The sequence below is a fragment of the Centrocercus urophasianus genome, unplaced genomic scaffold, assembly GCF_019232065.1.
Source record: "Centrocercus urophasianus isolate 14NV4802_14NV808 unplaced genomic scaffold, USGS_Curo_1.0 seq_14, whole genome shotgun sequence".
Lineage (NCBI taxonomy): Eukaryota > Metazoa > Chordata > Aves > Galliformes > Phasianidae > Centrocercus > Centrocercus urophasianus.
In genome coordinates this window covers 43,031,209-43,040,915 of record NW_024884586.1, presented here as the reverse complement: position 1 = coordinate 43,040,915, position 9,707 = coordinate 43,031,209, and the positions used below count along the sequence as shown (strand labels likewise).

General features: G+C 36.9%; 1 protein-coding gene across 6 annotated transcripts in view; it reads right to left on the bottom strand.

Annotated features, from left to right (window-relative positions):
- The window catches only part of TRAF3 (TNF receptor associated factor 3), a 69,266-nt gene that overhangs the window by 38,880 nt on the left and 20,679 nt on the right, over positions 1-9,707 (bottom strand). For 4 of the 6 annotated variants that reach the window (XM_042814104.1, XM_042814108.1, XM_042814109.1 and 1 more), the window contains exon 4: positions 6,474-6,615. The exons of 1 other annotated variant lie outside the window; for it this stretch is intronic. The gene's annotated coding sequence lies outside the window, so the exon portion shown is untranslated. Of the gene's footprint in view, positions 1-6,473; positions 6,616-7,451; positions 7,538-9,707 lie in introns of those variants that run through there. One more of the 6 variants, XM_042814107.1, reaches the window with a different exon arrangement.

The window sequence follows — 9,707 nt, the reverse complement described above, 5'->3', positions numbered from 1 at the left end:
AAAAAAACCACAGAAAAGCAATACAGTTTAATTTAGGAAAGCTGATTTTAAACACCACTATGTTCAACTATTCAATTTTTTGCAAGTTACACCATTTCTTTTGAATAGTAACATATGTTACAGCAAAATGACCAAGATTCAGCCTGAGGCAACACTGGAAACAGTGCTTTTATTTATTTCAACTTGCACGTGCTACCTACAGCTCTTAATAATTACTTTGTAATCTCAGTAGGCTACCAAAAGATGGTATACAGTCAACTGATGTACAAGAAATCAAAAGTCTCTTTTAGAAATCAAAGATCTCTTAAGCTTTGAAAGCCTGGGCCACAAGACAACAGATAAGAGACATGCTGTCCAAGCTTGCCATGTGTAGGAGAGAAAAGAGTACATTATGAAATTAACCCCTAGATAGGACCCATATTCCTATCTGAGGTTTCTAGTAGAGGCATTGAAAGAACAGGAAAGATTCAAAGATGAGCAAACAAGTGCTGTACAAAGTGCACTTCAATCTTTTCCTGTGCTGTTTAGGGGAAGTCCACAACTGAAATACATTTGCCAGTCCCATGGCAAGGAAGTGGATCAATATCCTACAGTTTTGCAAATTCTGACTCTGTTTACATGGGAAAAATCAGTCATTCTAAAATTAATCCTTTTCTTTTGTGATAGTTATGGCATTCCCAGAATATTAAAGTCTATCTCAAGTTAAAGGTAGTTTCATTTTACAGAACTGTTTTATATATGCTTTGAAGAGAATACTAGCAAAACCAGTTTATATTTGCATCCTGAGTATCCTATCTTTATGGAAATCTATTGTCATCAAGTCAGATTTCCCCCATTTCTCATTTTGCAGCAAGTCTAACATTTCCTTCTCCTTTGTTACACAACATAGAAGTTACAGCACCATATGTCACACACAGTAATGCCAAAATACACATGCCCAAATGAAAAGTAACTATGTTTCCTTGCTATGCCTACTATGATGGAGAAATAGTAGGCTTGAACTAGTCATGACAATTTCTAACAGGGATCAATAAGGATTATGGTAAATGGCACATCCAAATTACTTTGGCCATGGCAGTCTCAGAAAAAGATACCTAACCCTCCAGTGACGTAAAAAAAGTCACTTTTCCTCCTCAGGTTTGCCTTCAGGGTTAAGAATAAAAAAAGATCAGAAACTACTTGGTTTTAAACTACATCAACTAAAAACACACCAAATTCTTTTCATTTCTGAAATCACCAACAAGGAATCAACTGCTCCTGCTGTCTTTTGAAGTCAGCCTTTAAAAACAGCAACCCTACCAATGGACGCTATTCTGTTGCAATCTGTTAATGAAACAGACTCTCGTTTTCAACCCTAATGAATACTCTTCAAATCATAATCTATCTACTCTGCTGACTGAGGAGCACATGAGGAATACTTTCCGCATTGCCAGACTCTGGCAAAATGCATCTGTGCATCACAAAATACCTATCTTAAAATCCCTTACTTCATCTTTGGCAGTTGTAGTAAGAAAGGATCCAGAAACAAAAGTTACAGAGACCAGGAAACAAGGAATTAAAAAATAAGTTGATAAAAAAGCAATAGAAGACATGAAAATTGCCTTTCTCAAGAATCTCAAAAAGACGAATCTAATTTTAAAGTGCAGCTAACGTTTAACAAAGTAACACTCCCAGGAAACTCTGAACACAGCAGAGTATGGAGGAAGCCAGCAAATGAAATAAACACTGTTTCAAGTATGGCTCCATGCTTTTTGAATTCTATGTTGAAATTCAAAACTGTGGAACTAGAAACAGCCATTCAGTAGTACTGAGATGACAGAACTCAAACCATAAATGCTTTCTAGTCTTACCAGATTAAGTTTTCTAAGTCTACATTAAAAAATAAATAATAGTAATAAATAATCAATCTACCCTGTTTTCTATGAACCCACATTTCCAATGCTCCCAATCCAAATGACTACTGTATTCTATAAATTCAGGTAAGAAAACTACTTTTTCCTCAGTGAAAAGCCTGAAATATTAATGAAATCCCAAAACCTGAAAACAAATCACATCATCAGAATATTTAACAGGAAATTGTCTGGAATACATTCATCCATTAACAGATCATGAGGTATGTTTTTATTCCTTGCTAGATGACATCTTCAACTCTGTCTAAAATCATTGCTTCTTATCCAGGAAGAAAGAGGTGAAAAGGTGGGAAGGGTAACTCCCTCTTCATTTGCTTTTATTTTATTATTCATCATAATGTGGAGAAAGACCAGGACATTGACCACTTGTTCAGTGAAGTGATCAAAGCTTTATCTTCAGCATTTTCAGTGTTTGCATTGTACTCTTTACAGCTTTTCATCCTGAACTCTGAGAAACTAGGGGTTTGTTGCTGTTGTTTTTTACGAGGGAAATACCCATCCGAAACTCATTTGTAAATGAAATCTGAAAAGAACCTTTGCACTGGTATTTCTGGTTATTCCTGTTTCTAGATCTCCAGTAAAAATATATTACTGAAGTTTTCAGGAGCAAAGCCAAAAAAGTCTGGAAAAAGTCATGCTAGCATGTCAGAATCTGAAGTCATAGAATCATAGAACCCTTAGAGTTGGAAGGGATAACTGAAAGCCATCTAGTCCAACTCCCCTGCAATGAACAGGGACAGCACAGCTAGATCAGGTTGCCAAGGCCTTATCCAGCCTTGTCTTGACAGACTCCAAGGATGAGTTTTCAACCACATCAGCAGGCAAGCTGTTCAGTGCCTCGCCACCCCCATTATAAAAGATTTTTCCCTCACATCTAACCTAAATCTATCATCTTTGAGCTTGAAGCCATTTCCCTTTGTTCTATCACCACAGATCCTGCTGAAGAGTCTGCCCCCTTCTTTCCTGTAGCTCCCCTTCGGATACTGAACGTTTGCAAGTCATAACTTGCAAAACTGAATATTACATTCATTGTTTTCTAAAGCACTTTTTAATTTCACAGAAGTGTTCATGGAAGGAGCTGAGTTTATTTGTAAATGAGGATTTAGATTTACAAAACATACTTTCCTGTCAATGCAAGAAAGGAGCTAACTTGTTGCTTTCTCTTGGGATACAGGGTTTAGGAATGTGCTACTGAAAGCTAAGTCTATATTTAGTCTATACTTGAAAGATACACATTTCTTCTGGTGTACAACAGTATTTTTTTTTTTCCAGATGCAAAGTCCCATTAGAAGATTCTTCCACCTGGAATCTGATGCAATTTCCCACTTGCATACTCAGATTGCATTTACTTTCCCAAATATCAAACCACTTCATTGTTTTGCTTTGTCTACTTCTACTTTTATATTTGCTGCCTGCAGGTTATTGTAGAGGTTTCAGATTTCAGATCAGTAAATATTAATATATTGAGAATAAGCCATTTCTGCACAATCAGCTTAGACAGGATAACAAACCAAGGACAGAAAAAAAATGAGCACAAACAGCAGGTCCCTTTGAATGTTGATCTCTGGCACTGGATTTTGAGAATTATCAAAAAATTGATGCGGATTTTGTCTGTGACATGCTTTCAAACATACTTCTGGTAGAACAATAAAGAATAGCTACTTCTTAAGAGACCTGTTAAAAACTCACACCTTGTACATCATCCACAAGGCTTTAGAAAGATTTTTGTATTCAAGCTAGAAACGTGAAGTTACCATTTTTAGTTGGAAATTCTTTTTGCACACTTTAAGCCAGGGGCTCCTTGGGTTAATATTAATGAGATCATGTTCACCTCTACCAAATAAATACTAAACAGAGTAATTGCTTAATGTATTAATAGCAACCAGATATTTAACTATGCATTCTTATTTTTAAATTTCAAACCTGACAGCCTCTAGGTGTTGAACTAAATGAGACTAAATGAGAATAAGAATACTCAGAGATTCCTTGAAGAATTCAAGCCGACAAAGACTACCTGCTTGCATTACAAAGATACATGCAGGCAGAGCCTAGAAATGCAAAGAGCAGCTCCCCAGTTGGAGCAAATACCAGATTTAAAGTATTCACTGTTAGAGCAAGCAGCTTAAGTCCTAAAATTAAAGTATGTTGCATCAGTAGTGACTATACAGAGGACAAACAGCTGTGATTCTCTACTTTTTTCAAATAACTTGTATCTAGGCAATGATGCTTCAAATATTACAGCAGTGGTTTGGAATTTTTTACACTGATCCATGAATTTAAGACTTCACCATTTTATCTTTTCCTCTTCAATGGCAAAATAAGAACGATATTACTTATAGCCTTCCTGACCTGAAAAATTCTACATCAGCAGAAAGCATTATTTTTAGAATCTCCTTCAACTGAGATTTAAGTGTCACCAGTCAAAGTCCTCATAGAAAATTTTAAAAGAAAAGAAAGATGTCCCTCCTTCCACAGGACAGTACAATTAAAATGGTCTCGTAGCCCAACGCTTCATGATCCACACAAACTAGATACAGAATCTGAAAACACTAGGTCTACCATCATAGACAAACAGCTAGTGAGGTCAGGTCAATTGCATCTCTATACCTAAGCAGAACCACCACTCTCATTACAAAGTATGTACCCTTTCCTTCAATGGCTTTTCTTTTCCTGGCAGTTGGTACATTGTTACTTTTAGAAGATAACAAGTGAGCTTCAAATGTAAACCAGTTAGGAACATCTGTACCTCAAAGCCCCAAATTACGGGAAGACTCCAAAACATGCAGCTCCTGGGATCTTCTCCAATCGTTAAAAAGTGTCTAGAACACACTAAGGACAGACTCATAGCCTACAGCACTTCTGCGCTTCCCTTCATAATTTCATTCAAGCCTAAAGACAACGAGTATTTGCTTTCTGAAGACAAAGTTGGAAGTTTTCTTAGCTGGCAAAATACAAATCTGAGAAAAAATAACGGCAATAAAAGTATCTCCAAAGCATCTATTTAGCATTTACTCTATTAACCTTAGAAGCAATTACTTTGAGGTCAAGCACAGAAAATTCCTAGTAGTATTAGCTCAGATAAGAAAATTCTGTAGATCAACCATAAACCATCTTAAAAGAAAGTAAAAATCTGCTGCTCATGACACTTACTCAGGGAACAAAAAAAAAAAAAAAAAGAATGAGGAAGCTGTGTATTCAGAAGCATATGCTATATATTTTTTTCTTTATATAGTTCCAGTGATTTCTTCTCCTGGACATCAATTGCACCAAGAATTTTACTAATCACAGCTATCACCAGCACAGCTGTCAGCAAATAATATAAGCAAAGCTTATCCCATTTTGGAACAAGGATGCATTTTGTTATCAGTCTGAACAGCTACCGTGCCTCACTGAATTAATGGATCTTCTAAGTGCACACAAAGCCAGAAACAGCTGTAATTAGGACAAATTCACAGTATCCAAGTTCAGCTGAATAATACCAACTTATTCTCACTACTCATATAAAAATTTTAAATGCTTAATGAGGTGCCCATCAGCCTCTTTTTTTTTCCATCTCCAGATACATGTTAAAAATTATCTCTATAATCTCTACTCATACAAATCTTTTGGACTTGTACACTATCCTTTATACAGCCTCCTTTTATCTGGTGAGTTTTGATCAGTAATTTCATTCAAGCCCTCAACCATTACATCAAGATTCTACCTTGAAGCACAAGAATTTACAACACAGATTTAAAAAAAAAAAAACAAAAAAACCAAGAAAACATTTTCCTGACGTCAACCTTTCATAACAGCAGCAGTGCAATGGAAACTAAGTGCTGCACATGGAAATTCAGACTACAGTCACCAAAATACATGCTCACTTTCACAAGAAGTTCTATTGTACTTTCAGCGTCCAAGAGAAGAAAATTTGTGTATGACTAGATGCTGAAATAAAAAACAAGGCAAAAAGGAGATGATTTCTCAGTGAAGTTTGAGATGGCACATAAGCAGAAGAACAGTCAGCAAGTCAAGCCACTTATGTCAACCCAGCGAAGACTGCTCTGGAATAACGTTCTTAGGAGAGCATCTATCATGTATCCAGTGTTATCAAATTCTTAAGCTGGCAAATGTAGGGTTTATCCTAGCAGCCAAAAAGAGTTTAGATTAAAAACCAAATGCATCAAGAAAGAATTTGACACAGATGTGAAGACAGCATCAAGCAACACCCCTGATTGAGTCACAAGCATCAGAACATTAGAAGTGAGTCTCCAAACAGACGATTCCATAAGATTTATGTCTTTTCTTGGAATCTGCTCTTTAGTACCTGCTCTCTGTAAGAACAAGTTTATAAAAACAGGTAAATTGTGCATCGGCTGGGAATTCATACACTCCTCACATAAAGTTCTCCTTGAAAGATAACTGAAGAGATTACCACATTGAAAAGTGATTTGTTAGTTTTGAATGCTATTGACATCCAAAGTTCTCTTGACAGATTTTTAATGGAATTTCTATCCTCCTTTTCTTTGTAGACTGACATCCCTCCCTTCCCCCAAGTTCGGAACAGGCTTTTTGATTGCTTACATTTCCTCTGTTTTATTTGAATCTCATTTGATCTGTAGTTTGAGAAGAGGGAAGAAAAAAGCACTTTCTCAATGGTCTGTAAGCGCTCTCTTTACTCTTGACAAAAAGAACTTTGCAGGTCTGCCTGGCTTCTTTCTTCACCCTAGAGAAAGAAAAGTTGAATTTATACCACATATCACCTTCATCCAAAAATCGCGTACATGTTTTTCAGCATCAATAAACTCAGTCCAATGAAACTGAGTATCAAACTAATTTTTAATGGCAAATTTTAAAAATAGTGAAGAAGAGTATATGTAACATACAAACAAATGATTTTTGTTTTCCTTTCCACTATTGCTCACAGAGTACTTTTCAATGAAACAATATTATATAGCAGGACCTACACAAAGTGAAAGTTATGGTCAATTTTTTCTGCCTTCATACAAAACTTCTCCACTCAGATGCATTAGTTGCCATCACGGACTGTAAAGAACTTTACAGGGCAGCACAAACTTCTCCTTAACAGTCTGTTAAATTCTATTTGGAAACATTACTCCTGGAAAATTAATTCTGGAAAAGTAACCAAATATTCTGCAGACTTTCTCCAAACAGCACTCACCCTAAGACAATATTCAAATACACAGTTAGAAGAAAGTAACACGTGTTAGGGAAACTTTCTCGAACTTAACATTTTAACAGGCACAGAGAAGAGGAGGAAGAGTCTGAAAGCATCATTAATGGAAGACTCCAATCTCTATCTACATACATTTCTAAAGGTGACAGTCAAGTTTAAATGGAACAATGCCACACTACCACTCAGGCAACCAATACACCAACTCTAAATCCCCACAGACTTCTCATATTTACACTTCAAGGACAACACTTTGCGGCCATCTTGTAGAAAACTCATTTGACCATATACAATGCACACAGCAAAACCACATTTTTGCAATACTTTTAGTTTCTCAGCTCTTGTCAATGAAGTTTGCAGCCACCTACCACAGAGCCTAACAGTGTCAGAAAAGTCTGAAAAACGTGACCAGCTATTCCGTAGTGCCAGTGCAACGATGCTCCCAGATGACACTAAGCAGACTGGCACCAAGGGCCCAGCTTGGCAGGGTACTCCCAGCTGTCATCCTGCACAAAATGCTGCAAAGATGGATCAACCTCAGCAGTTACATAGAACTGTTTTTGGAAATGAAGACAGTCACAGAATTACAGATCTGACACTGAATGTGTGAGGCTTTCATTCTCCTAATCATGTCTAAAGTAACTTTGTAACATGAGACCAAGATGATAACAGTTGTTTAGAAACGCCACAGATTTTCAGAGCTATTAAATAGGTCCTTTTTGATCTTTATCACATGTTTCAGTTCACCTTTGCTCCTCAGGAGGTAAAAAGGCAGGGCTACACTTCTAATAGAGCAGACCACAATCCTACTAATTAAGGGTAATGAGTGGCTGCAGACTCTACAAAAAAAAAATACACTGACATTTTTCATGAGCAATGAAAGCCCAATCTAACTCTAGAAAGAAATCTGGAAAAACAGCCCAACACTAAGATGTACAGAAACAAACTGTTACCCATATGAAAAGGAGATCTGCATCTGTACAATACTTCCCCCACCAAAATAGTGTATTAACTCCCAATGAGCCCACATTGCTAGTAGATGTCACAAATTTCAATACTAAAGTTCAATACAGTAACTCACAAAGTTACAAGTTTCAAAGCTCTTTTAAACTCCTATGCAGAATTTAGACACAGATTATGGTTCTCCTCGTCACTGTACATGCCATGTACACTTGCCATGTACATGCCCAGCTATAAAGCTTAATTTAGTGTAGGGAGTTTTCAGCTCTCAGCCTCTCCTGTTTTCCTACACACAACTCCTTCCAATTGACAAAGTAGTTATGGGCCTCCACATTTTCATTCTTACTGAATGGGCTCCACATCTAAGTTGCAGCATTATGATGGTGCTATATCCTTAAATCTCTGACATCAAAAAACATGCAGAGACAGGAAAAAGACATTGAAAAGATTGGTTTTCAGCTCTTATGATAAACATAAAAGACCAAACATTCCAAGAACATTGTTCTTGAAAAGAAATTTCCATTGTTATACTGAAAAATCAGAGTTAGAACTGACAAAATAATCTTTTAATTCATACATAGTACAAAATTTTTTTCTCAACTTGAGTACACTAGAGGATCCACAAACTTTATTACAATGAATTTCCATGTGTTGCAAGCAATTAAAAAGATAATCAAAACTTCTACTCTCCAACAGAATGCAGTTATTGTTGCATGCTACATCATGCACAAATTACTTCCATTATCCTTTAAATGTCAGGCAACAAAGTATCTTACCTTACTCTCCACTGTCTGAGCACAAAGGATTAAATACAAAGTATTAGGCAGAAACTGCAAGTATTTCATCTCAAAGAATAAACTAATCACTGCATCACTAAATGTATTGGCTTTCTGGCATGACATGCAAACACTAGGAACACTTAATGAAGACTGAACCATGCCCTTTTCCACAAGCAGCCACATCTCTGAATCAGGAACTGAACTGCATCCATTCATTACTTTCTGCTCCCAAATGCAGATGGAGTCACCACAGCCTGATTTTCCCTTCTAGTAATCCTTGCCAATTACTGCACTGCAGTCTTCCTGATGGTTACACAAAATGCAGGTAGGGACGGACTGAAGGTGCCCAGAAAAGAAGCAAAAATTTACAGTATAGCTTGTTTCAATAATCTCCTGCCACATCAGATGCGGGTTTAAGGAAATAAACTGCAGTTTGGTGGGATCTCTAGGATTTTTTCTACTATTCTTCCTTTTGGACTCCAGCATCATTCTTCATCTATTTTTTGTTCATACAATTTTTTTTGGTTGTTTTTGTTTCGTTGCTTTTTTGCTGAACAGCAACCTTCAGCAGCCCTTCAGCACCCTGTACCTCACTTCCAGACCTCTTGCTGCAGCCCCAGGAGAAGGTGCAAGATCCAGTATTCAGAACACGTTATTATTTGAAGAAAAGCAGGAAGGACACTGAAAAGAAATTTCATGTGCATGAATCCTTTTGGCTTCTGGCTCCCAGTAGTGGAAAAAAAATTGCTTGTTTTTAGTGGCATGCTTCAACTAGGCTTACACTGACCTTTTAAAGAAAAGGTAACGGGCAACATAGGTACAGCTTCACAGATATAATCAACACATCTACTACTCACTTCCCCACCCACAGACAGAAGAAAGATT